The sequence below is a fragment of the Meriones unguiculatus genome, chromosome 1 (assembly GCF_030254825.1).
Source record: "Meriones unguiculatus strain TT.TT164.6M chromosome 1, Bangor_MerUng_6.1, whole genome shotgun sequence".
In the NCBI taxonomy this organism is placed as follows: Eukaryota; Metazoa; Chordata; class Mammalia; order Rodentia; family Muridae; genus Meriones; species Meriones unguiculatus.
Window position 1 is genome coordinate 95,696,140 of NC_083349.1, and position 23,292 is coordinate 95,719,431.

General features: G+C 43.5%; 1 long non-coding RNA gene across 1 annotated transcript; it reads left to right on the top strand.

Annotated features, from left to right (window-relative positions):
- Positions 1 to 11,834: 11,834 nt before the first annotated feature.
- On the top strand, positions 11,835 to 13,286 carry LOC132648791 (uncharacterized). Its single transcript, XR_009587208.1, has 3 exons — positions 11,835 to 12,116; positions 12,324 to 12,457; positions 13,018 to 13,286. It is a non-coding gene; the product is annotated as an uncharacterized LOC132648791 (long non-coding RNA).
- Positions 13,287 to 23,292: the final 10,006 nt, after the last annotated feature.

Here is a 23,292-nt window from a genome sequence, read left to right on the forward strand (position 1 = left end):
CCTCAGATGTCATCCTCCCTGCTCTTCACCCTGTGTTTTGAGGCAGGGTCTCTCACTGAATCCCAAGCTAATCTGGCTAGCCATCTTGCTCGAGGATTCCCTGCCCCCCTCCTGCTGCCCTGGGGTTACAGGCAGTCTCCTCACCCACATGGCTTTGGTGTGGCTCCTGTGGGTCTAATGGCAAGCACTTCCCAGCCTCTCTTACCACTTCTATAGCTCTGGAATGCTGCCACACTGATTTTCAGGAGGGGTGCACAGAGTCATGGTGCCATTCTGGAATGGTCAGTTCTACCACTCACCAGTCAACCTTGAACTGTGTCTCATTTAATTATTTTCTCTAACATAACCCGTGAATGATGGTTTCTTGGGTGGAATCATACATCTTTGTTACTGATGGGCATGTCTTATTTTTAGTTTCTGGACAACCAGATCAAGGACAGTATGTTGGACTGATGGTTTTAGCATTGAAAAGAAAATAACTCATACTGTCTGAGCATGACTGTGGGGCTGACTGCTTCTGCACTTGCATGAAAAGTTTAATTAATCTCTCTGGATCTGTTTTGGTTTTGTTTGTTTGTTTGTTTTAACTAAAAGAATCTGCTACGATTCTTTCCCATTATTTCCTACTCATATTGGGCTTGTTGGTTCTGTTCTCTGTATCTCCCAGCCTGCATCTGGCTCCAGGTAAAACTGGAAGATTGGCTAAAACCTCTGTTGGTGTGTTGGGTGTAGTGTTGTTGTTATTGTTTGTTTACTTGTTCCTTTTGAGACAGTGTCTCAGTGTATCCTAAACTGGCATCAAACTCACTGTGTAGCTGTGAATGACCTTGAAATTCCATTCCTTCTGCTCCTAACTCCAGAGTGCTGGGATTACAGACATGAGCCGGGCAGCAGGAGGAAGACAGGGAATCCTGGAGCAACATGGCCAGCCAGATTAGCAGGAAGGGCAAGCTTGGGATTCATTGAGAGACCCTGCCTCAAAACACAGGGTGAAGAGCAAGGAGGATGCCATCTGAGGTTAATCTTGGGCTTTCAGCTGCACAGACATACACTGAATGTACACGATATTCGGTTCTTTTATAGGGATTTTTCATGTGTCTGTTTTTGTTTCATGTATAGCCAGGCTCAGTCTCCTGTGTGTTGGAATTATAGGCATGAGCCTGTCTGCCCAGGTTTGACTAAAAAACCTTTGGTGTGGCTAGAAAGACATTGCCAACAGAACAATTAGGATGTTAGGCATTATCATTCTTGGAATCCCCACATGCAGGAGGCTAAAACAGGAGGATTGCCGTAGGTTTGAGGTTATCCTGGACCAGAGAGACGTAGCAGACTGTCTCAAAAAGCAAAAAACAAAAACAAACAAACAAAAACAGAGAAAGAGGAATAAGTCAAGGATTGTCTTGTAATCCAAACATTTGGAAAAGCAGAGGCAGGAGGATCAGGAAGTTGAAATTGACCTAGGCTATATAGCCAGATCTTATATATATATAAATAGTGCCATTCTCTTATATATATATAAGATCTGGCTATATACATATATATATATTTAAAAAAAGAAAAATCAAAAAAAGAGGAGGAGGTTACAGAAACAAGCTGGGCGAGGAACACAAGCCTACAAATCCCAGTACTCGGGAGGCAGAGGTATGAGGATCATCACATTTGAGGCTAGCATCAGCTTCTTAAAAACTAAAAGACATTGCAGATCACCTTAAGGAAGGAAGCCCACTTTGTTTAGAGTGCTGTTCCACCAAGCTTCCCCTGCAGCGCAGCTAACTCTTGTTCTGGCTCTGTAAATGCTTCCTTCCCAGGGGATTCATGGACCACTGTAACAGACCGTTGTCATCAGATGCTCTCCCCTCCCACTGGTTCTGCTTTACCTATTATCATGCCTGAGCATGAAATGTTTCACCAGAACAATGACCTTATGTTTTGATTAATTACTGTATTTCTAACATACAACCCAGAGGCCAGCAGGTCATGGGACCCAATAAATGTTGAATATCATGTAAACCTACACAGTTATTTTGTAACATTTTGGTCTGTTTCCTACTGTGCCTTTTCTGAGTATATGTATCAAGGTGTTTTCCTTTCTCAGAATAAGGTCAGTTTTTCTACTTGTGTTTATTTTTTTCATTCTTGTTAAGTCACATTGGGGGAGGTAGCCAAGCATTTTAGAGTGCTCCATTTTTTTATAAAATAGCCTGTTTGAGCAATGATGGGCCTACATCAAGACTGCAGCGAGGGACGTAGAAGACTGAAAGAATCCACCAAGTTAGTTTTTCAGAAATTGTCAGTGGCCAGACGTCTTAGTCACTGTCCTAGTACTGTGAAGAAGCACCGTGACCATAGCAACTCTTATAAAGAAAAACATTTAATTGGGGCTGTCATACAGTTCAGAGATTTAGTCCGTTATCATCATGGTGGGAAGCATGGTGGCAAGCAGGCAGACGTGGCGCTGGAGAAGTAGCTGGGAATTCTACATCCAGATCCAGCAGCAGGAAGAGAGAAACTCTGGGTTCAAAGCCCATCCCCAGTGACACACTACCTTCAACAAGGCCACACCTCCTAGTCCTTTCAAATAGTGCCATTCTCTAAGCATTTGAATAGATGAGCCTATGGGGCTATTATCATTCAAACCACCACACTAAGGGTCACATTAAGGTCAGTTGGTAAAATATTTGATTGCGACCATGAGGATCTGGATTTAATCTCCACAACCCATGTAAAAAGTTGGCCACGTGTTTGCAGTGCCAGCCATGATGAGATGGAAATATGCAAATCCCTGGAGCTCTCTGATCAGATAGCCTAGTCTACTTGAGTTCCAGGCAAGTAGACTCTGACTCAAACAAAATGTGCAAGTCTTCCTGCGGAAAGGCACTCTAGGTTGGCCTCCGATTATGTGCAAGGGCACACTTGTGCATGTGTGTGTATGAGCGCACGTGTGCATGCCCAGAGGGAGGGCGATAGTCAAATTGATCAGATGTTGAGGAAGCCAGAATGGTCCATCACTCTGGACAGTGGTTCAAACCTGGGTCTCTAGTCTGGAGTGTCCAAGGAGGCTAAGAAAGGATACAGCCTGCTCTCAAAGGGTTGCTTAGTCTTAATACTACAAAGTAAGTCTTGCTAACTGTGTGTGTGTGTGTGTTTTGTTCTGTTTGTGTGTGTTATGCTATTAATGAACCCAGAGCCTTGTCAGACAGCTCTGTACCACCTATTAACCCTCTCTTTGAAAATGTCTCCGGGTGGTAAATCAGCCTTCCCAAGGTCACTAGCTCTCCGTGCCTTGGTTGAGATCAAGCCTAGGGCTTCTCACACTGAGTCCTCATGTACACAGAACAGCTCAAGGTAGCACGGGAATCCCTGGTCAGTGGTAGACCAGAAGTCTTGCTTCTGTGAGTGCTAGGTTCAAAAATCAGGTCTGGGATTTAATCCCCTTGCACACAGAGCATCATTCATTTCCTCTCTGCTGTTTGCCAACTTTATTCTGTTGAACATAAAATCGATGGGTGATCTTACTTTTTAATCAGTGGGGGGAAAGGTCACATTGTACTGAGTACTGAGGGTGAAGACCAGGCTTTCCACCCCTGACAAAGCAAACGAAACATTCAAGTGTCCATTGCCATGGCCTGGCCTTTTGCAAGGTTGTTAAGAAATCCTATTTGAACTCTTGTCTGACCTCCTGGGAAACAGCAGCCCGTGAGAACTTCCAGGGGAACAAAGACACAGTGCGAACAGCCAAAGCCACCACTATTTTCATTTAAAAACCAAGAGCAGTCATTCACACAGAGGGGTGTTCCATTAAAAGTGGTGTAGTTACAATCGAGTCTGTCCTCAATCCCATTTCCACTCAGAGAACGGATGTCTGTGATGAGCTTCAGCTCTGCTTCAAGAGGATAGTTATTCCTAATAAGTATTAGTCACTATGAGCCATACCATCTGATCCAGAGGATAGGGAGGATGAAAGGAGGAATCAAGCACTATGTGCAGTCTTGTTTAGTCGAATGCAGCTTCCCGTGGTGTGGTTTTAATTTTTTAATAACTGCTCTTCATTTATAGAGATTCTGTGGCTGGCTGATTACCAATAGAGCCTTTGTCTAATAAGTACCAATAAGCTTTGTCTAATGTACATTTGCACGTGGCTGAGATGGTGAAGGGTATGATACGTGTTTTAACTATAATTTTAAAACCCCACACATTTGCGGTGATTCATGACTGTGCCTCTCTGGATGAAAGGGAAGCATTTATTCAAGCTCTCTTCATTAGATTTTTAAATTGAATAAAATTCTTGCAACAACTCAAATCATATAGGCATCTATAAAATTAAGCATAAATATTTTTTTCAAACTCAATCTAATAGGCATCCACCAGTACTATTCTCTGTCTCTTTTTTAATTATTATTTTCTTTAAGACCAGGTCTCATGTCCTAGGCTGCCCTTGGGTTTGTTGGGTAGCTGAGGAGAACCTTGAATTTGTGATCCTGCTGCTTCCACCTCCCAGGTGCTGGGAGCTACAACACCTAGCTTGTGCAGTGCTGGGGATCAAACCCAGAGCTTCCAGCACTCTAGGCACTACCAACCGAGCTGCACCCCAAGACCTCAGGCCTTTTAAATAATATATATATATATATAAATAATATATATATATATTATTTATATATATATACATATATATATATATATGTGAGCACTTCTAGGTTAAAAGAAAGGAAGGAAAGAAGGAAGCACAGTGTTTGAAAAGTGAAAGCAACCCAAGAGGCTGGATGAGCAACGCACACACAGAAAACAGAATGTTATTCAGCCTTGAAATAGAATGCAATTCCAATATATGCTATCAGGTAGATAAACCTTCAAAACATGCTAGGTGAAGTAAGCTATGTGTAAAAAGACAAAGGCTGTGCGCTTCCACTTACATGGAGGACAGAGAATAGCTCTGGAGTACGTAGAGTTTCTGCTTGAAATGATGAAAATACTTTGGAAGTGATTTGTGCTACATACCGCTGAGAATGTACTTATTCATTTCTTCACCTAAAATTGATTAAAACAGGGCCAGCAGGCTGGCTTAGTGTACAGGCACTTACCAGGTGAGCCTGATGATGTGAGTTCCATATCCAGACCCCACATAAAAGTGAAGAGAACCAACTCCACCAAGCTGTCCTCTGACTCACATACCCATTGTGGCATCACACACACACACACAGACACACACACACACAGACACACACACACACGAGTCTTTAAATGGTTAAAATGGTAAATTTGTGTTACATACACTTTACCACAATAGTATAAGCAGGCTGCATATGTAATGTTCTGTTTTACACTTAGAAATGGTAACTAGCTGGGCAGTGCTGGTGTGCAACTGTAGTCCCAGCACTCAGGGAAGCAGAGGCAAATGGATCTCTGTGAGTTCGAGGCCAGCTGGGTCTACAAAAAGAGTCCAGGACAGCCAAGGCTACACAGAGAAACCCTGTCTCTAAAAACAAACAAACAAACAAACAAAGAACAGGAAGGAAGGAAAGAAGGAAGGAAAGAAAAGGGAAGAGAGAGAAAGGAAGGAAGGAAGGAGGGAGGGAGGGAAAGAGGAAGGGAAAGAGAAAGAAAGGAAGAAAGGAAGGAGGGAAGGAAGGAAACAAGGAAGGAAGACGGTAATGAATGGGTCTCAGTGGCGGAGTTCATATGAGCACATGTGAGTTTGATCCCTAGCATCCTGAGGAGAGGAGAGAAGAGGAGGAGGAATAGCAGAGAGCAGAAGTAGGAGATCAATAGATACAGATGATGAAAAATATTTTTAAATGTAGTCATATCTGACAGCTTGAAGTTTGTATTAGTCACTTTGGGCTAAGTTAAACAGCAATAACTAACATTCTCCAACTCTCAAAGCATCAGAAATCACGAGGGCCTATTTTTTGCTCACACTGCACATGTTTCGCAGACTGGCTATGACTCTGCCACATCCTCTTCATTGGGGATGCGGGATGAAGACACCGCCCGTATCTGGGAAAGTGCCATGTTGTATTTGAAGAAACAGAAAAGGCAGTGGCGGGGTGAGCTTAAGCTTCTGCTTGGAAGCATCAGACCATCTTTGTTTTGTTTTAATTTAAAAGGTGAATGATCCAGCCTGAAACAATTGGGGTGAGAAAATAATACAGCAGAAAGGAGTGATGGCTCCTGGGGAGCAATAATACAATCACTATCATGATGCTTCTCTGGGGTCACTGAGGAAGAGAGATATCTGTGTGTGTCGGACCTCAATGTGAAGCCAATGCAGGACCTGGAGGGGACGAGAGTCCTGAACCCTAAAACAAGGCTGAATTTCAGGACCAAAGAAAAGTATTTTGGTTGAAAGGGCACAACAGGATAAAACTACAGTATGTGATATATAAAGTGATTTACCACTATTAATAAGAATATAAATATCTAACAAATAGCAGTTTTTTTTTGTGTTTTTTTTTTAATTTATTTTGAGACAGAGTCCCATGTAGCCCAGGCTGGCCTTAAACTTGCTTTTTAAGCGAGGCTGGTCTTGAACTCCTGAGCTTCTAGCCTTCACTTTCCAAAAGCTGAGATTAAAGATATTTAGCACCATACTCAGCTACAGGTTGAAAATTTATATATTATGTATATATATATATATCAATTGGAACTATCAGGTCATGTAAAAGATCCTAAATATGTATGTATAAAATATTTAAAGATATAACAGAGAGACTGGTGTCTGTGAAATAAGATCAAGAGGCAAGGAAATAAAAACTGATGGATGTGAACAATAAAAACTGAAATTTAAAACCGCTAAGTTGGACACATTACAGAGAGAATTGGTAAATAAGAAGGTAGAACTGAGGGGAGTCGGTGGATGACCTATCATGACACTCCAGAATTCCAGGAAGAAAGAATAAATATGGCAATAACCCAAGATAAAAACAGTTAAGAATTTTCCAAGAAGGATACAAAGTATCAAGCTAAAAAAATACTGAATGTGAGGTTGTGAGGTAGAGTATCACAAGAAAAAGAAATAAAAACTAAAGTTAGGACAGTGACAAAATATTATGGATAAAGGGAACTGTCTAAAATGCTTTGTAAAATAGTACTGTACTGCAAATTGCCATCTCGGAAAAGAACTAAATTCAAAATGCAGTTTCTACTGAACTCATATCACTTTGACACTGCGGTAAATCTGGAAAATTCCAAGATGAGCCATCATACAGGAAGAATGGTTCATACAAGAGAAGAGAATTTGAAATCCTACTTCTGTACAGCTAACCCATCAAGAGTGTGTACAAGTCAGTCATGATGGTACACACCTATAATCCCAGCACTAGGGAGGCTGAGGCAGGAGGATTGCCATGAGTTTCAGGCAATCTGAGGTCCTTACTACTGAGTATCAGGCCTGCCAGACCCTGTCCCAAATTCCCTGCTATCCCACAAAAAAAAAAAAAAAAAAAAAAAATGTAGTACATGAACAATAGAAATATTTTCAGATGTTTGAGGACTAAGTACTGACTAAGCAGTACACTTTTGCCTCAAGAATTTTTTTTTCCCCAAGACAAGGTTTTTCTGGTAGCCCTGGCTGTTCTAGAACTCACTCTGTAGACCAGGCTGCCCCAAAGTCACAGAGATCTCCCACCTCTGCCCCTGCCTCCCCAAGTGCTGGGATTACGAGTCTGCCCTACCATGCAAGGACTTCTGAAAACTGCTTCAGAGGGGAGGAAAAAAAAAGGGAGAAGGAGAAAGAACACAAAGAAGAAAAGACAGTGGTAAATGGTGTTGGCCTCATTGACTACAATAATTACAGTAACAGTGTTTGTGTGTGTTTAAAGGCAGCTTGACATTTCTAGTCTAGGCCACAAAAGGAGCAAATAGGAGGCTACAATCCTGGTTAACTTTAGACTTCGCTGAAGAAACATACAATTAAATGATTTAAATTGAATACTATCCCTGGAAGACTAGAAACAGGATGTAACTCCTTACTTTACTAGAAGAAAAGGCTCTTTTGCCACCAGGGACCCTGGAACCACTGTGGCAAAGACCCTCATAGAACAAAGAAAAGATAGCATGGCTTAATTAGAGACAGTATACGTGTGCATGGCCTTATCTCATTCCTGTGCCCTCAGTGTCATGGAAACCTTATCACATCCCTGGCGTTGTGTCATGGTGACCGTATCTCATTCGGGTAACCTTAGCGTCATGGCTTTATGTATGTTGCCATATGAGTGGGGCAAAGCGCCTAAAACTGTACGCAAGGTGAGGCCTAGTGAGCTCACAGCTAGGCATTCACGTATCAACCTACCGAGCCTGCGTTAGCAGAGTTAGAGCTTTGGTGTCCTGTTTCCCACTACATCGCCACACGTCACACGGACCCAGTGAGCTCTCGCCTCTCATCCAAGAAGAGTCTTCCTGCCACAGACAGAGACCATTACTGAAAGCCACAGCCAGTCAAAATGCAGAACAATTGGCTATGGGGTGCCAACCCCAGCGGGTACCTCTACAGCACAACCCCTCCCTCTAAGACTCAGGGACGATCAGGGAGAACAGGGAAGAGGATCCAGATGTCTGTTCTGAGGTTGTGCTGTCTGTATAGGAAAGGGAAGCTGTATTCATGAAATCTCAACAATATGGTTGCCCAGCAAAGGCCTGAACAATGGCACCACCAGCTGAGATGTCAACGTGGATGGGGGCAATCTCATGAAGCCCCACCCCTAGGTGAAGAGCGCAGGTAATTAATGACTGTAGAATAAGGCAGAGACAAGTCTCTGATAAGCCATCTAACAGTTGTCCATTATCCCAAGAGGTGAGCCCTAAACACACATGAGCAACACAGCATGGACTCAGCCAGGTGTACTTATGCATTTGTATAAAATGTATACAAACTTGTATGAATGTGTACAAATTTGTATAAAGATGTATACATGCTGGGCTGGGTATTTGTTTGTCAACTCTACACAGGCTAGAGTTCTGTGAAAGGAGGGAGCCTTTCAAGTAAGATTTGGCTGCAGGACATTTTCTTAATTGGCTATTGATGTGGGAAGGTCTGGCCCTTTGTGGGTGGCGCCATTCCTGGGCTGAGGGTCCTGGGTTCTATAAGAAAGCAAGATGAGCAAGCCAGTAAGCAGCACCCTCCATGGCCTCTGCCTCAGCTCCTGCCTCCAGGTTCCTGCCCTGTTTGAATTCCCATCCTGACTTCCTTCCAAATAAACCCTTTTCTCCCTAAGTTGTTTTTGGGCATGGTGTTTCATCACAGTAATGATAACCTTGACTAGGACACAGAAAACAATAATAAAGGGAAAAAAGAAAGAAAGGAGATGAGGACAGAGCTGGGAGGAACGGGGTAGGCTGAATATGATCAAAATACATGGTATGAAATTCTTCAATTACTAAAAATATTCCATTAAAAATAGAGTAAGGAGAATTTTATCAGTCTTACAGAAGAAGATAAGAATGAGGTTTGTTTGGACATGCCTTTCTCTTTTCTTCACTACTGTCTTTCTTCTAGGTGCTGGCCAGAGTGTGGGTTTTCTGGTACTCTGGGCTTCCTTACTCTCTCTGAAGCCCCCTTCCCCATGCCCCCATTGCCCTTTTTGCCATGTGGTATCTGGTCACTGCAAAGCTGACCTCCATGCCTAACTTCCATGGCATGGTCTTCTCTCTTCCTCTTCTTTCTCCTCCTCTTCTGGGCAGGTGCCAGAATTTTCAGCTCTCCTGCTTTCTCTTTCAAACTCTGGTAAAAATGATCCTTGAAGGGGAAATGGAGAAAGAGAGGCAGAAAGAAAAAGATGAAATTCTGCAAATAGAGGGTGAAGGTAGTGGCTGAGCTTTGCCCCACCATCATGAAACCCTGAGTTCAAATCCCGTAACCCATAGTAAACAAACACAACCAGCCTGGGTGGTGCCAGCAAGCACCGGGAAGGTAGAGGGACACAGGTTCCCTGCGGCTCACTGGCCACCCGTCCTACACTATGGGGTGAACTTTAATAGAGGCAATGAGGGACCCTTCCCCAAAAGGTTAATGTCCCAGGCCTGACACTGGAGGGTGATCAGCTTTATTCCTCTATTTGTTTATTTATTTACTTCTGTGGTTTTATTTATTATATGTATATATTTTTGAGATAGGGTCTCACTATGTAGCCCTGGTAGTTTTGAAACTTGCTAGGCAGACCAGGCTGGCCTCAAACTCACAGAGATCCACGTCTCTCTGCCTCCCAGGTTGGGAATTAAAGGTATGTGCCACCATGCCCCTGCTTGAATTTTTTTTTAAGATTTCTCTCAGTTTATATGTATGAATGTTCTGCGTACATGAATATGTGGAATTGTGTGTGTACCTGATATCCTCTGAGGTCCAAAAAGGCATTGGCTCCCCTGGAGCTAGATTTATGGATGGTTGTGAGCCACCATGTTGGTGCTGAGAATTGAACCTGGGTCCTGGGAAAGAACACGAGTGCTCTTAATTAATGAGCCAGCCCTCCAGCAAAGTTGATCTCTTGCCTCCACACACCAGTGAGTATATATATACATATACATGCACCCACATGAACACACACACACACCTGTAAACATAAAGAACACGGTGGGTCTGGGAGGTGGCTCAGAAGTGTTTGATGCACTTTTATACACATTCATATGTATGCTGGAGAACCTGTGTTTGGTCCCTGGAACAAGCAGAAGGAGAGACTGTGGAAACTTGTTCTCTCACGCCCTCATGCCCTGTGATACATGTATGCTTGGAGCCACACATAACCACACATAGCCGCACCTGCCCAGAAGAGGAGGAGAAAGAAGAGGAAGAGAGAAGACCATGCCATGGAAGTTAGGCATGGAGGTCAGCTGTGCAGTGACCAGATGCCACATGGCAAAAGGGTCAATGGGGGTATGGGGGAGGTGGCTTCAGAGAGAGTAAGGAAGCCCAGAGTACCAGAAAACCCACACTCTGGCCAGCACCTAGAAGAAAGACAGTAGTGAAGAAAAGGGAAAGGCATGTCCAAACAAACCTCATTCTTACCTTCTTCTGTAAGATGAACATACAATAATAACTAATTTAAAGATAATTTGTAAATTTGTTTAAAGCAAGCTGCAAGGCAAGCGATTTCTATCTCTCACTGTATCGATGATCGGTTAGTCCGTGGGAATGAAATCTCTTCCTTAGAAGTGACATTCTGGGAATAGAGCCCGGCTTGACTGTAGCAGGGGGCGATTGGGTCCATAAACCTGCTGCCGTAGTTTCTCTGTATTTTACAAAATATTGGGAAACAATTATTGGTAAAAAGAAAATATGTTCACTAAGTTTGGTAGCTGCCAGAGAGAGTCTCCTGCTTCTGTCTCTGACTCTCTGGTGGCATTGTCATGGTTTTAGAAAAAAGCTGACAGAAGCCAGGAGGTGGGCGTGTGTTACTGTAACTAGGACAGGCTGTCAGGGCTGTGTCCATCTCTTCCTGTGAGGCTCATTCTCCTTCTGGCTGGCCTGTGGGACCAGGGCTGTTTAGTCTCTCTCTTCCCCCAAGAGTAAGTATTAATTCTTTAGGATCCATGTGTCAGGGTCCCTGTTTCAATATTCTGACAGCAAAAAGGAGGAACATAGTGTTTCTCCCTAGAATGGCCCATCAGGGCTTAAGTAGAGGACCATCTTAAGTAGAGGACCATGGTTACAGTAGACTGTTTGCCCAGCTGTGAGGAGGCCCTGGGTTTGGTCCCCAACGTTGAAAAATAGTAGAGACACCTACTGAATTAAAGAAAAAAAAGTCTCCCTAGTCACTGTTCATAAGAAACATCCTTGGGGGCAGGAATGTTTAAATATAAGATTAAAAATAAAGGAAAAGAAAATGGAACTCCAGGTCATACCAGGGAAGAGAACTGTGTAACTGAGGTCAGATACTGGTACAGCTCTTTCAGAATCTGAATCCTGTGGGCACAAAACTTTCACAAAAGCCACATAGACCCAAAGGAACCAAGTCCGCTGACGCGTCAGCCTGGACAGCCACCTCCCACAGAAGCCATATTCTAAAAACCCATCCTTCTGAGTTCCCACAGCCTCAAGACCATCTGGAAGGCAAAGTCACTTCCACCTGCACCTTTAAGAATTCCCATGAGACAAGAAGAAAGGATACTGCCATTTCTTAAATGCGGAGGTGAGCACTATCTATCTGTAAACCTGTAGGTCGTTGTGACCCTGATGTACGGCTTATTTTCCCTTTGGCACAGATGGCTTAACATGTACTCTGTGATTGCAACCTCACACTGCTTTTCCTTTTCGTCTGTCCCACCACTGGAGTCCTGGGGATTGTTTTTGCCACATTCTTTGGATATAATCATCAGAGCTTTTGTTTGTTTTACAGCCTGAAGAGTGTCACTTCTGAACTCACCAGATAAAATAGTGAGGTTGACTGTGCGCTGCAGGACTGATGGCCCAGGGACGAACCTGCCTGATGGTCAGAGAAATGCTGTTCTTGAGTCTTCTAGGATGCAGCAGGTCAGACCAAACTCCTTTGTGAAGAGAGATTTCGGTCAGTACCTACTCAGGGAATCCAGCTTCGCCTCAGCTCCATGCCCCCTAACAGCAGGAAGCAGTTATAAGATAATAGAAGATTGTTCAGCTCCCCAAAAAGGTTCCTGGGACCAGAGCTGGGTGTGGGGCTTGAGGCAGGAGCACACTGTGGAAAGTGAAGTCTAAAATGCCTTACACGAAGGCTGCAAAATTAGCGCGTGGGAAAAAGTTGGCAAAGAGAGTGGCTAGAGCTGCCCTTTCCTGCAGCTGGCTGGAGCTGCTGGCACAGCCGCAGAGGCACTCCAGAGTGTCCGCTGGTGACCTGTAACATGGCCAGCAGGAGAAAGGCCATGTTAGGCACATGACCTGAGAGGCTTACTTTATGCACCATAAATGCCTCTGTTCTTTGCAGGGCACTGACGTCAAGCTTCTGAACAATTTCTCTGCTTGGGCTGCTTCCTTCCCTTGGAACTGCATCTTTCTTACTATATCCCTTGATCCTGTTTGTTACTGTTCACGTGTGTCTGTCCAATTTCTTGTTCCAGATACAGGAACCTGGACATCCCAGTGGGTGCCCATGAAAAGCCAGCATCCATAGGATCAGTACCCGTCAACAGCCAAGGCATAGAACCAGCCTCGTGTCTCATCAACACCCACGTGAGAGCATATGTGTATACGCAGTAGAGTTTTATTTACCTGTAAAGAATGAAATTATGGACTGGGTGGTGGCAGCATACCCGTTAATCCCAGCACTCAAGAGGCAGATTGGGCAGAGGCCAGCCTGGTCTGCAAGGTGAGTTCCAGGACAGCCAGAGCTACATAGTGAGACCCTGTCTGGAAAAGGGGAGGGGGGTAGTGAACTTGTGTCATGTGCAAGGAAAAGATTGGAACTAGAAATCATGTGAATCGAAATAAACTAAACTCTTGAAGACAAATCTGTCTTCTCTCATTTGCGGTATCAGGCATAGGGGTGACATTAAGAAGGAGAGTGTACTTTTTTTTTTTTACACTCAATAAGAGACCATTCAGATGTATAAAGCAAACCTCTTAGAATCTGACACCTCTATAATCACGGGCGATTTTCACATGTTCTGAAGAACTGGTAGGTCTTTGTTTTTTCCAAGCAGAAGACATGGCAAAAGTCAGCCTGCTGTACAACATTCACACAAAAGAACTTGAACCAGCCAGGGTTCAGCGTAGAAAACCAAAGCCACTCCAACCGAGTCCATTCATCACAGAATACAGGGGCTGCTTTCAAAACCGTCACCAAGCCAGGAAACACTGAGCATTCACAGAAATCATTTTTTTTTTTTTTTAAATCACATCTAACAGCTTCTGGCAGGTGATATGTATTGTATGAGCCTTTATTAGATAAAAATGTGAATGCCATAAGCCGCAAGCATTATGAGATTGAATGCTTCAGTCAGATCATCACAGCTGTAATCCAGGTGCCGGGAAGCCAGCGCTACTGGAGATGGAGCAGTCTCCTCAGCCTGCTTGCTGGGCACACCACAGCAGGATGATGGTCTCTGGATCTCTCCCACCTTTCTGCTCCTGTACATAAGACATCTTAGTCGTAGATAAGTCAAGCAAAGAACACTAGTCATCATGTCACACGCTCTGGGAAATGTTGGGGTTTGCCTTTCAGCCCTTGTGGTTCAAAGGGGAGCAGTGACGCAGGGGGAGATGAATGCTAAGCACCAGTTGGGTTTGATGGGAACCAATAGCTGAGAACCAACCTGTGGTGGTCAGAATGAGGATGGCCCTTATAGGCTTAGATATTTGAATGCTTTGACACCAGGAAGTGGCCCAATTTGAAACAATTAGAAGGATTAGGGCTTGCTGGAGTAGGTGTGGCCTTGTTGGAGGAAGTGTGTCACTGACGGGTTTTTGGGGTCTAAAAGCCCATGCCCGTCCTAGGCTTTCCCTCTCTGCTCAGTTACTGCTTCAGGATGTAGCTCTCAGTTACTGCTCCAGCGCCATGATGATACGGACTAAAACTCTGAAGCTGTAAGCCAGCCCCCAATTAAATGTGTTCTTTTATAAGAGCCGCTGTGATCATGGTGTCTCTTCGCAGTGATAGAATGGTGACTAATATAGCCCAATGTGAAATGTGTAAGACTCTTATGAAGAAAACTTTAAAATACGGCCGAGGACCATCACAGGAGACCTGGGAAAATGGGAAAACATTCCATATTCTTGGATCAGAAGACTCAGCCTCTTGAAGAGGACAATCATGTAAGTTAATTCTTTTTTATAGAGTGTCACATCTGTAGCCCAGGCTGGCCTTGAACTCACTCACATAGCCCCGTCTTTCTGCCTCACTATTTCTAATCCTGGAATTACAGGCATGAGCCACCGTGCTGGGCTCCTAAGTTAATATATGGCTAGAATGCATAAGCAATAAAAATATCAGCTCATGGGCCAGCAAGATGGCTCAACAGGTAATGTGATCACCTTGCAAGCCTGAAGACCTGAATTCAGTCCCTGAAACCCACAGTGAAAGTAGAGAACTCATCCAAAAACTTGTCTTCTGATCTTCACGTGTGCACCGTGGCTTGTGCATGCCTCTACTCACACACACCTACATCACAGGCAGACACAATAAAAGTCCCTAAAAGATCCCTTCTTGGTTAGAATGAGAGCTACTGATTCTAGTGTGGGAAAACGAAGAAGAATGGCTGGCAAAAAAAAAAAAAAAAAAAAAAAAAAAGTAGCTAAATAGAGGGAAACCAGGCTTACCAACCCTTAAACACTCAAACTCTCAGAAATGAAAACAATGAATACGGAAAATGTAGAGACACAAACTGATAAAGAGTAACGCCACAGGAAACACATATGCGCACTTTTCTTTGCTGGTAGTGTGGAGGTCAAACCCAGGCTCTCACATGTGCCCGCTCAAAGGACTGAAATCCGTGGGAAAGAACTGTGTATTGAGTTGTATTGAGACAATTAGAACTCTCTCTGGGGGAAAAATGGCTCTTCCACAAAGCACGTACCAGAAAAACTCCAAATGGTTAAAGGTTCTGGATAAATGTAAAGCAAGACCATAAAAGTACCGAAAGGAAACACAGGAGACCTCATAACTGCAGTAAAGAGGCTTTTGCAAAGGCCCTCTAGTTCTGCTTAACAAGGAAAGCAAAAGCAAAACAAAACAAAACAAAAAACCCCCAAGTTGCTTAAAGTCATATGGCAAGTGAAATACCAAAGTGAAAACGTCTGTGGGCTGGGGATGTCGCGCAGTTCGTAGAGAGTGCTTGCTAAGCATAAATGAAAGTCCAGCCATGTGGCGGTGGTGCATGCCTATGATCCCATCACCTGGAAGGCAGAGGCAGGCGGATCTCTGAGTTCAAAGCCAGCCTGGTCTGCAGAGTAAATTCCAGGACAGCCAGGGCTACACATAGAGAAACCCTGTCTCAAATTAAATAAACAAAATGAAAACAAGGGGGAGGAAGAGGACCAGGAAGAGGAGGAAAAGATCGTCTAAGTCTAACCCCAGCATTGTATAGACCGAGTATGGTGTTGCATGTCTGTGATCCCAGGTGAGGGGCATCAGGAGGACCAGAAGTACGAGGTCATACTCAAATGGCTACATAGCAAGTTTGAGATGACCTTGGTCTTCGTGAGACACTTATCTCAAAAACACTTTTATAGGGGTACAGAGATGGCTCAGTGAATGGTGTTAGCTGTACAAGCACGAAGACCGGAGTTCAAATCCCCAGGACCCATGGAAAACTAAGTGTGGTTGTATGCATCTGTAAAGGAGACAAGCAGACCCCTGGGCCTTGCTGGTCAGCCAGTCCAGCAAAACAGCGAGGTCCAGGTTCAGTGAGGGACCCTGTCACAAAAAAAGAAGATGAGAGGGATGGAGGAAGACACTGAGTGTCAACCTGTGACCTCTACACGTGCTTAGCATGAGCAAGGAAACACTTCTGTATACATAATACACAGCGATGTTCAGGGTCATCCTCAGCTACGTAGCTAGTCTGAGGCCAGTTTAGGCTACACAAGACCAGGAGAAAAAAAAGGAGCCCCTCTCATATATATATGAGACATATATATATATATAATTCATAATCAATTGAAAGTAATTAACAAAATAATCAATAGAAAAAAACAACTAAAGAGAAAAATGAACAAAGGGTTTGATCAGACAGTTCACATAAAAATATTAATTCACTTAAATACATGAAAACATAACTCAACATCATTCTGAATAAAAGAAATATAAAGTTAATGTAGACAGATACTATTTTCCGCCTATCGAGTTGTCAGCGTTTCCAAAGTGTAATAATATACTCTGCAGGAGCAGCTTTGGGAGGATGACGGGTGCAAGCTTAAAATGGTTGAACATCTCTCAAACCCACCTCACCGATTTTTGACAAAATTACTAATGGATATCACGTCTGAGACTTTACCCACATGTGTGAACTGATGTATGCTTTTATGTTTGCCTTTATCTTTTATGACTGTGGACACTCCAACAGCCATTAAAACACAATCAGATAAATTTTTCGTGCCACAACCAGCAATGAGTTGTTTCTGTAACAAAAGAATAAGGAAAATTTCTTTCCAGGAGAGCAAAACGACCAAGAAACATTGCTTTTAACAAGCTAGGCATACGTCAGTGTATATGCTATGTCACCTTTTGTATGGCCAGCAGGCAGAGACAAAGTATAGTTCATATACAGTTGCATGATAAAATCTACCAAATATTGTGTTGTGTTGTTTGACTTCCTGTGGAGGCATGAACAAACATCTATTCACCTCAGATTTGGGCATTTACAACAGACAAAATGATTCTTCTCAAGTCTTACTTGATGAACCAATTCGTTTCTTAGGGTTGCTTTCAGGAATATGGGTGAGAGGTTACTTACAAAAATGTAAAGATATAAATTATGTAATGATCATTGTATTTCCGGGCACAACTGTAATCCCAACACTCAGGGAGACAGAGGCAGGCAGAGCACTGTGAGTTTGAGGCCAGCCTGGTCTACAAAGTAAGTATAAGACAGCCAAGGCTACACAGAGAAAGCCTGTCTAGAAAAAACAAGACAAACAAACAAAGAAACAAAAATCACTGTACTGTTGCAAGCTTAATGAAATGGCTGCAGTGAATGTAAGCAAAAACCATCCAGTAGATCTGGAGGTCCAGAAGCCGACTGCCAATCATCATCTGAACCGGAGATAGTCAGATAGCTCCATAGTTCCTGTCTCTTGCCTTCAATCCCCATCCCCAGCCAGTGTGTAGTTGATGCCAGTGATGGCAGTAGCAAGTGAGGAGGAAGAGGGAAGGAGGGATGGCTGTGTTCTGTACGGTGGCATATGGCACACGACAGATTAAATTTAGGTTAAGCTGGAACTATTTAACAAACTTTATTATCCCACCCTGTATCTGTCCTAAGAATTTGGACAAATAAACACAGTTGGGACAGTTGCTCTCTTTTTGTTTATTTGTTTATTTATCATGTGTGTGCACAGGCACACATGTCACAGCACATATGTGGAGGTTAAAAGGCAACTTGCAGCAGTTGGTTCTCTCTATTGATAATATAAGATTCTGGGGATCAAAACCAAATGATCAAGCATGGTAGCACTGACCTTTTCCAGCTAAGCCGTCTTGACTGTCAACTTGATTGGATCTGAAAGCAACTGCTAGAGATGCTCTGGGCAGATCTGTGGAGCCACTGGGAAGGATTGATGGAGGGTAAGAAGACCCAAGCCCAGAGAGGGCTTCCTGGGGTGACCCAGAATGAAAAAGCTCTAAGCGTGATGAGACCTGATAGACTAGGGTCAGATGGAGGGGGAGGAGGCCCTCCCCTATCAGTGGACTGGGGGAAGGGCATAGGAGAAGAAGAGGGAGGGAGGATGGGATTGGGAAAGGATGGGGGAGGGGGCTATATCATCTGGGATACAAAGTGAATAAACTGTAATTAATCAACATAAATAAAAATTAAAAAGAAAAAGAAAAAGGCCTAAGCAAAGGCAATGTTCCATGCTTATCTGCTTCTGCTTCTTGCTAGTGAGCAAATCTGTCCTGTGGTTGCTGCTGCTGTTTCCAGCTTTGGCTACCCCCAGAACCCAGCTCTGTTAGCTTCCAGTGTGTACTAGTAGACCTCCAGGAATCCTCCAGGCCTTCAGCACCAGATTGGAATGGCTAAGGCATCCAGCCTGTGGACTGAGCAGCTACTGCCTTCTCAGCCTCTGCAGTGTGAAGACAGGCATGGTTGAACCACCCAGCACGTTGCGTAAGCCACTCTGATCAGTTTTCTTGTGTGATATCTATTTTTTCAATTGGTTCTGTTCCTCTAGTGCACCCTAAGGAATACGTGATCAGACAAGAGGAGGGTGATGAACTGATGACCTAGACTTCTTGCCTAATGATGAAGCAACAACAAAAATATCCTCCATCCATGTGCAACAAGGTGGCCAGGCCAGCGGCAGTACACTTAGAGATCTGATGAAAAGTTTATGGAAATTAAGACTAGACTAATAACTGTCAAATAAAGTGAACCCCTAATGAACACCTCCTCCACCCCCACATAAAGACAGCTCATCCTGAGCCAGTTATCCAAGAAAAAGATAACTCTTTTATAACACAAATTGTTCTAGAGAAAAAGAAAACAGGAAGTTACTGAACTCATTTTGTGAGGCTATGTAACCTCAGCCCCAGACTGTGCAGGGAGCAACCAGAGCAAGACAGTGATCACTGCTTTTCTATGTGTGGAAAAAAAATTATAAGTTAGAGTACTAGTACATTAAACCTACTATTGTGTTAACACATCATCATGAGCATGGCAGCTTATTTCAGGATAACTTTTGAAAATATATTAATTAAATATACTACATTAACTCTCCATAGTATAAATAGATCCAAACACATGCAATTTAGCAAGATTCAAGAATTCACTCCTGGTCAGAATGAATTTCTTGGCATACTAGAACTCAAAGTTCTTTATGACGTGATACTAAAAAGCCCACTACCAGCATGGTTCTCTGTGGTAAGGCTTTGGGGCATCTTCAGAGTAGTCAGACACCTATGGTTGCTGTGGCTTCAAGCATCACTGTGCTGGGGCCATTCCTGAGATTGAGCAAGAATAGAATCAATAAGGGATTGACAAGATGGTTGGAGTCAAGCTCAACATTAAAAAAGCAATGCATCTTTATGTGGGGACTCAGCAGTGAGGATAATCAAGGAGAGAAATGAAAAGAATATCTGTGTTAGCAGATCTTGTGTTAGCAAGGCATTGATACAAGTAAAATGCAAGCTCATGTTTAAAAACTATAAAAATAGACTTGGGGGCTGAGAATGGTGGCACACATTTTTAATCCCAGCACTTGGGACACAGAGGCAGGGGGATCTCTGTGAGCTAGAAGCCAGCCTGCCCTGCATTGTGACTTCTAAGACAGTCAGTTACACAGTGAGATTCTGTTTGGAGAAAAAAATGGCTTAGGTCTTGCCTAGCATGCATAAGGTCCCTTTTTCCATCCCCAGGCAAACAAAATTAAATATATTTTAGAAGAAACACATATGAAGAGCTGAATAAACCATACTAATAAAGGGAAGACTTAATTTTCTCAAAATGGTGACCTTGCACAGATTAACCTTTAAGCTCAATGTGACCTTAACAAAAAATTCCCTAAACTAGACTAAAATGACTTTTCAGTTGTCCCTGGATAAATATTTCTTAAATTCACATGGAATATAGTTGTATATCTGTGACGATCCAGACCCGGCACTGAGAAAAAGAAGGGTAGATTTCATAGGCCACGGTTTTGCAAGACTGGAATAATTGATGAGAACATTGACACAGAATAAACAAGTGGATGACTGAAGCAGAGCAGCAAGCCTATAGTTTAGGCACTGGGAGATGCCTGCCTATGACACGGACTCTCAAATCATGGGATAAGGTGAATTCTTAGTGAGTGGTAATAGGAAAATTATTTTGTTGTTGTTGCTGTTATTAAAAAATTGGAAAGCCCAAACTCCATACTATATAGAAATTAAATTCTAGATCAACTGAAAATCTATACATGGGCTGGAGAGATGGCTTAGCAGTTAGGAGCACTTGCTGCTCTCATAGAGGACCTAAGTTTGGTTCTCAGCACCCATATGGCGTGCCACTCATCACTCACTACTTGTGACTCCAAGGATCACCACCTCCCGGTCCAGCCACTCTCAACCTTTGGTTGTGACCCCTTTGGTGGCCGAATGACCCTTTCGCAGAGGTCACCTAAGACCATCAGAAAGCACAAATCATTACATTATGATTCACAAAAGTAGCAAAATTGCAATCAAGAAGTAGCAACAAAAATAATTTTATGGCTCCACAACATGAGCTGTATGAAAGGGTCAGAGCATTAGGAAGGTTGAGAACCACTGTCCTGGTCACTGTAGACACTAGACATGCATGTGGTGTAAATACATACATGAAAGCATTCACACATAGATATAAAATGAAGATGAGTAAATCTTTAAAATATACCTGCACATGAAAAAGCAACTTTAAAATATTTAAAAGGAAAGTATTTGTATTAGCATGCTAGAGTGAAATAGGAGTGAATGTATCCCTGCTTACTTCTTCTATGGCTCTCATGCTTGTGGAGCCCCAGAAGTTACAGATCTGCCATCCATAGACTGGAGAACCAGTGAATTAAATTTTTGACAAAGTAAGCCCCACTCCAAAATTAAAACAACGTGTGTATGTGCCTGCAATCTTCAGCCTCTTTCCTCTCCATGTTGAGGTTTGCGCGCAAACCTCCCGTAGGCTCATGTGTTAGGACACTTGGTCCCCTGCTGGTTTTGAAGGTTGAGGAACCTTTAAGAAGTGGAGCCTTGCTGGAGGAAGTGGTCGCCTGCAATCTCCTACAGGTAAAGAATGCCTCTTAGTCAACTCCTCCCTTCCGCGCCCTGCTGGAACCTCCCAACTCCTCCCCCCTCCTCCCAGAGGCGCCTCCAGCCTGTTTCCCTCTCCCCTCCACGCTCTCTTCTTTTTTTTCTTAAAATAACTCACTGAGCCCAGTCAGTAAGGCTCTTGGAACGTTAGCTGATCTCGTTGATTTGGTCTTGTACAGGTCACCATGGCTGCTGTGAACTTGTCATATCCCAAAGACATCATTTCACAGCACTCCTTCCCAACCCTCCAGGTTTTACATTCTTTCTGTCCCTGTTCCACGGTGTTTACTGAGCCTTGTGGGTGGATGGTTGATCAAGATGCCTTAAGCACTTGACAGACGACTCATGTTTAGCACCCTGGCTCTTTATGAATCTCTGTATTCTACTCACCAGCAACCACAGTAAAGAAAAGCCTCTCCGGCCAGGGCCAGAGGCAGCACCAAACTTTGGGAATAAGCATAAATAATTAGAAGGCAGTTTGACAACATCTTGTTTAACAACACAAGACTAGTGATTTCTCCCTAGTGCTTGTAACTTCTCAACCCATGGGCCTTTGGCCAGGTTTACAGTACCAGGCATGAATTCATTTCTATGGAGCAGGCCTCAAATGCAGTCCAAAAGCAGTTGGTTGCCCTCATAAACTTCATGCCACTATTGTACTAGTGGGCACATTTTGCCTGGTGAGTTGGTATTAAAGATTACCGTTGATGGCTTTGTTACGTTTGTTTGTTTGTTTGTTTGTTTGTTTGTTTGTTTGAAACAGGGTCTCGCTACATAATCCTGTCTGTCCTGGAGCTGGCCTCAAACTCAAAGAGATCTTCCAGCTTCTGCCAAGTGCTGGGGATGAAGACATGTGCCACATTTGGCAATGGCTTTTCTCTCCTTCTGGCACCTACTTGCACTATAAAAGCTAGTCAGCAGGAGGAAGTTTTCAGGTCAGTTCCAGAGCTGTGCTTCAGTACCATCTAGTTTTGGAGGGCAACCAAGAGCAATGGCAATAACCCGTTTTTTTTTGTTTTTCTGGTTTTTGGCAGGGGTGGGGGAGCTGTGGGGCCTCTCACAGGGAGCTGTCCGACAGCAGACCGCTTCTCGTCACTCTCTTGATTCTTGACTCAAGGCTATGTGACCTACTGCCTGAACTCCTGCCACCATGCCTTCCCTGTCATGAGGAACCATATCTCTTCTTAAATATTACCCTCCCAGCCAAATCTTCCTTTTTAAAGTTTGTTACATATTTTATCATAGCAATGAAAAAGTAATGAAGGGATGGAGAGATTGGCTCAATGGGTAAGGGCCCTGGCTACTCTTCCAGAGGACCTGGGTTTAATTCTCAGCGCCTACACTGAGGTCCACAACTGTCAGTAACTCCAGTTCTGGGGGATCTGTGCTGGCTAGTTTTATGTCTTAACACAAGCTAGATTCTTGCTACTATAATCATTGGAGAAAGGAGAGCCTCAGGTGAGAAAATATCTCCATAAGATTTGGCTGTAGGCAAGATTGTATGCTATTTTCTTAATTAGTGACCAACGAAGGAGGGCCCAGCCCATTGTGGGTGGAGCCATCCTTGGGCTGGTGGTCCTGGGTTCTATAAGAAAACAGGCTGAGCAAGCCATATGGAGCAAGCCAAGAAGCAGCATCCATGGCCTCTGTATCAGCTCCTGCCTCCAGGTTCCTGCCCTGTCTTTCTTCCATGTTAGACAGTGACATGGAAGTTTTAGTCAGATAAATCCTTTCTTCCTTGAGTTCCTTTGGTCATGCTGTTTCATCACAGCAATAATAACCCCGACTAGGAGAGGATCCAATGCTGCCCTCTGCCTCTGAAGCCACTAGCCATGCACATGGCACAGATGAATAGCAGGGAAAACACCCCCACACACAAACAAACAAATAGATGTGTTTCCAAAGAAAAGAAAGCGATGAATGC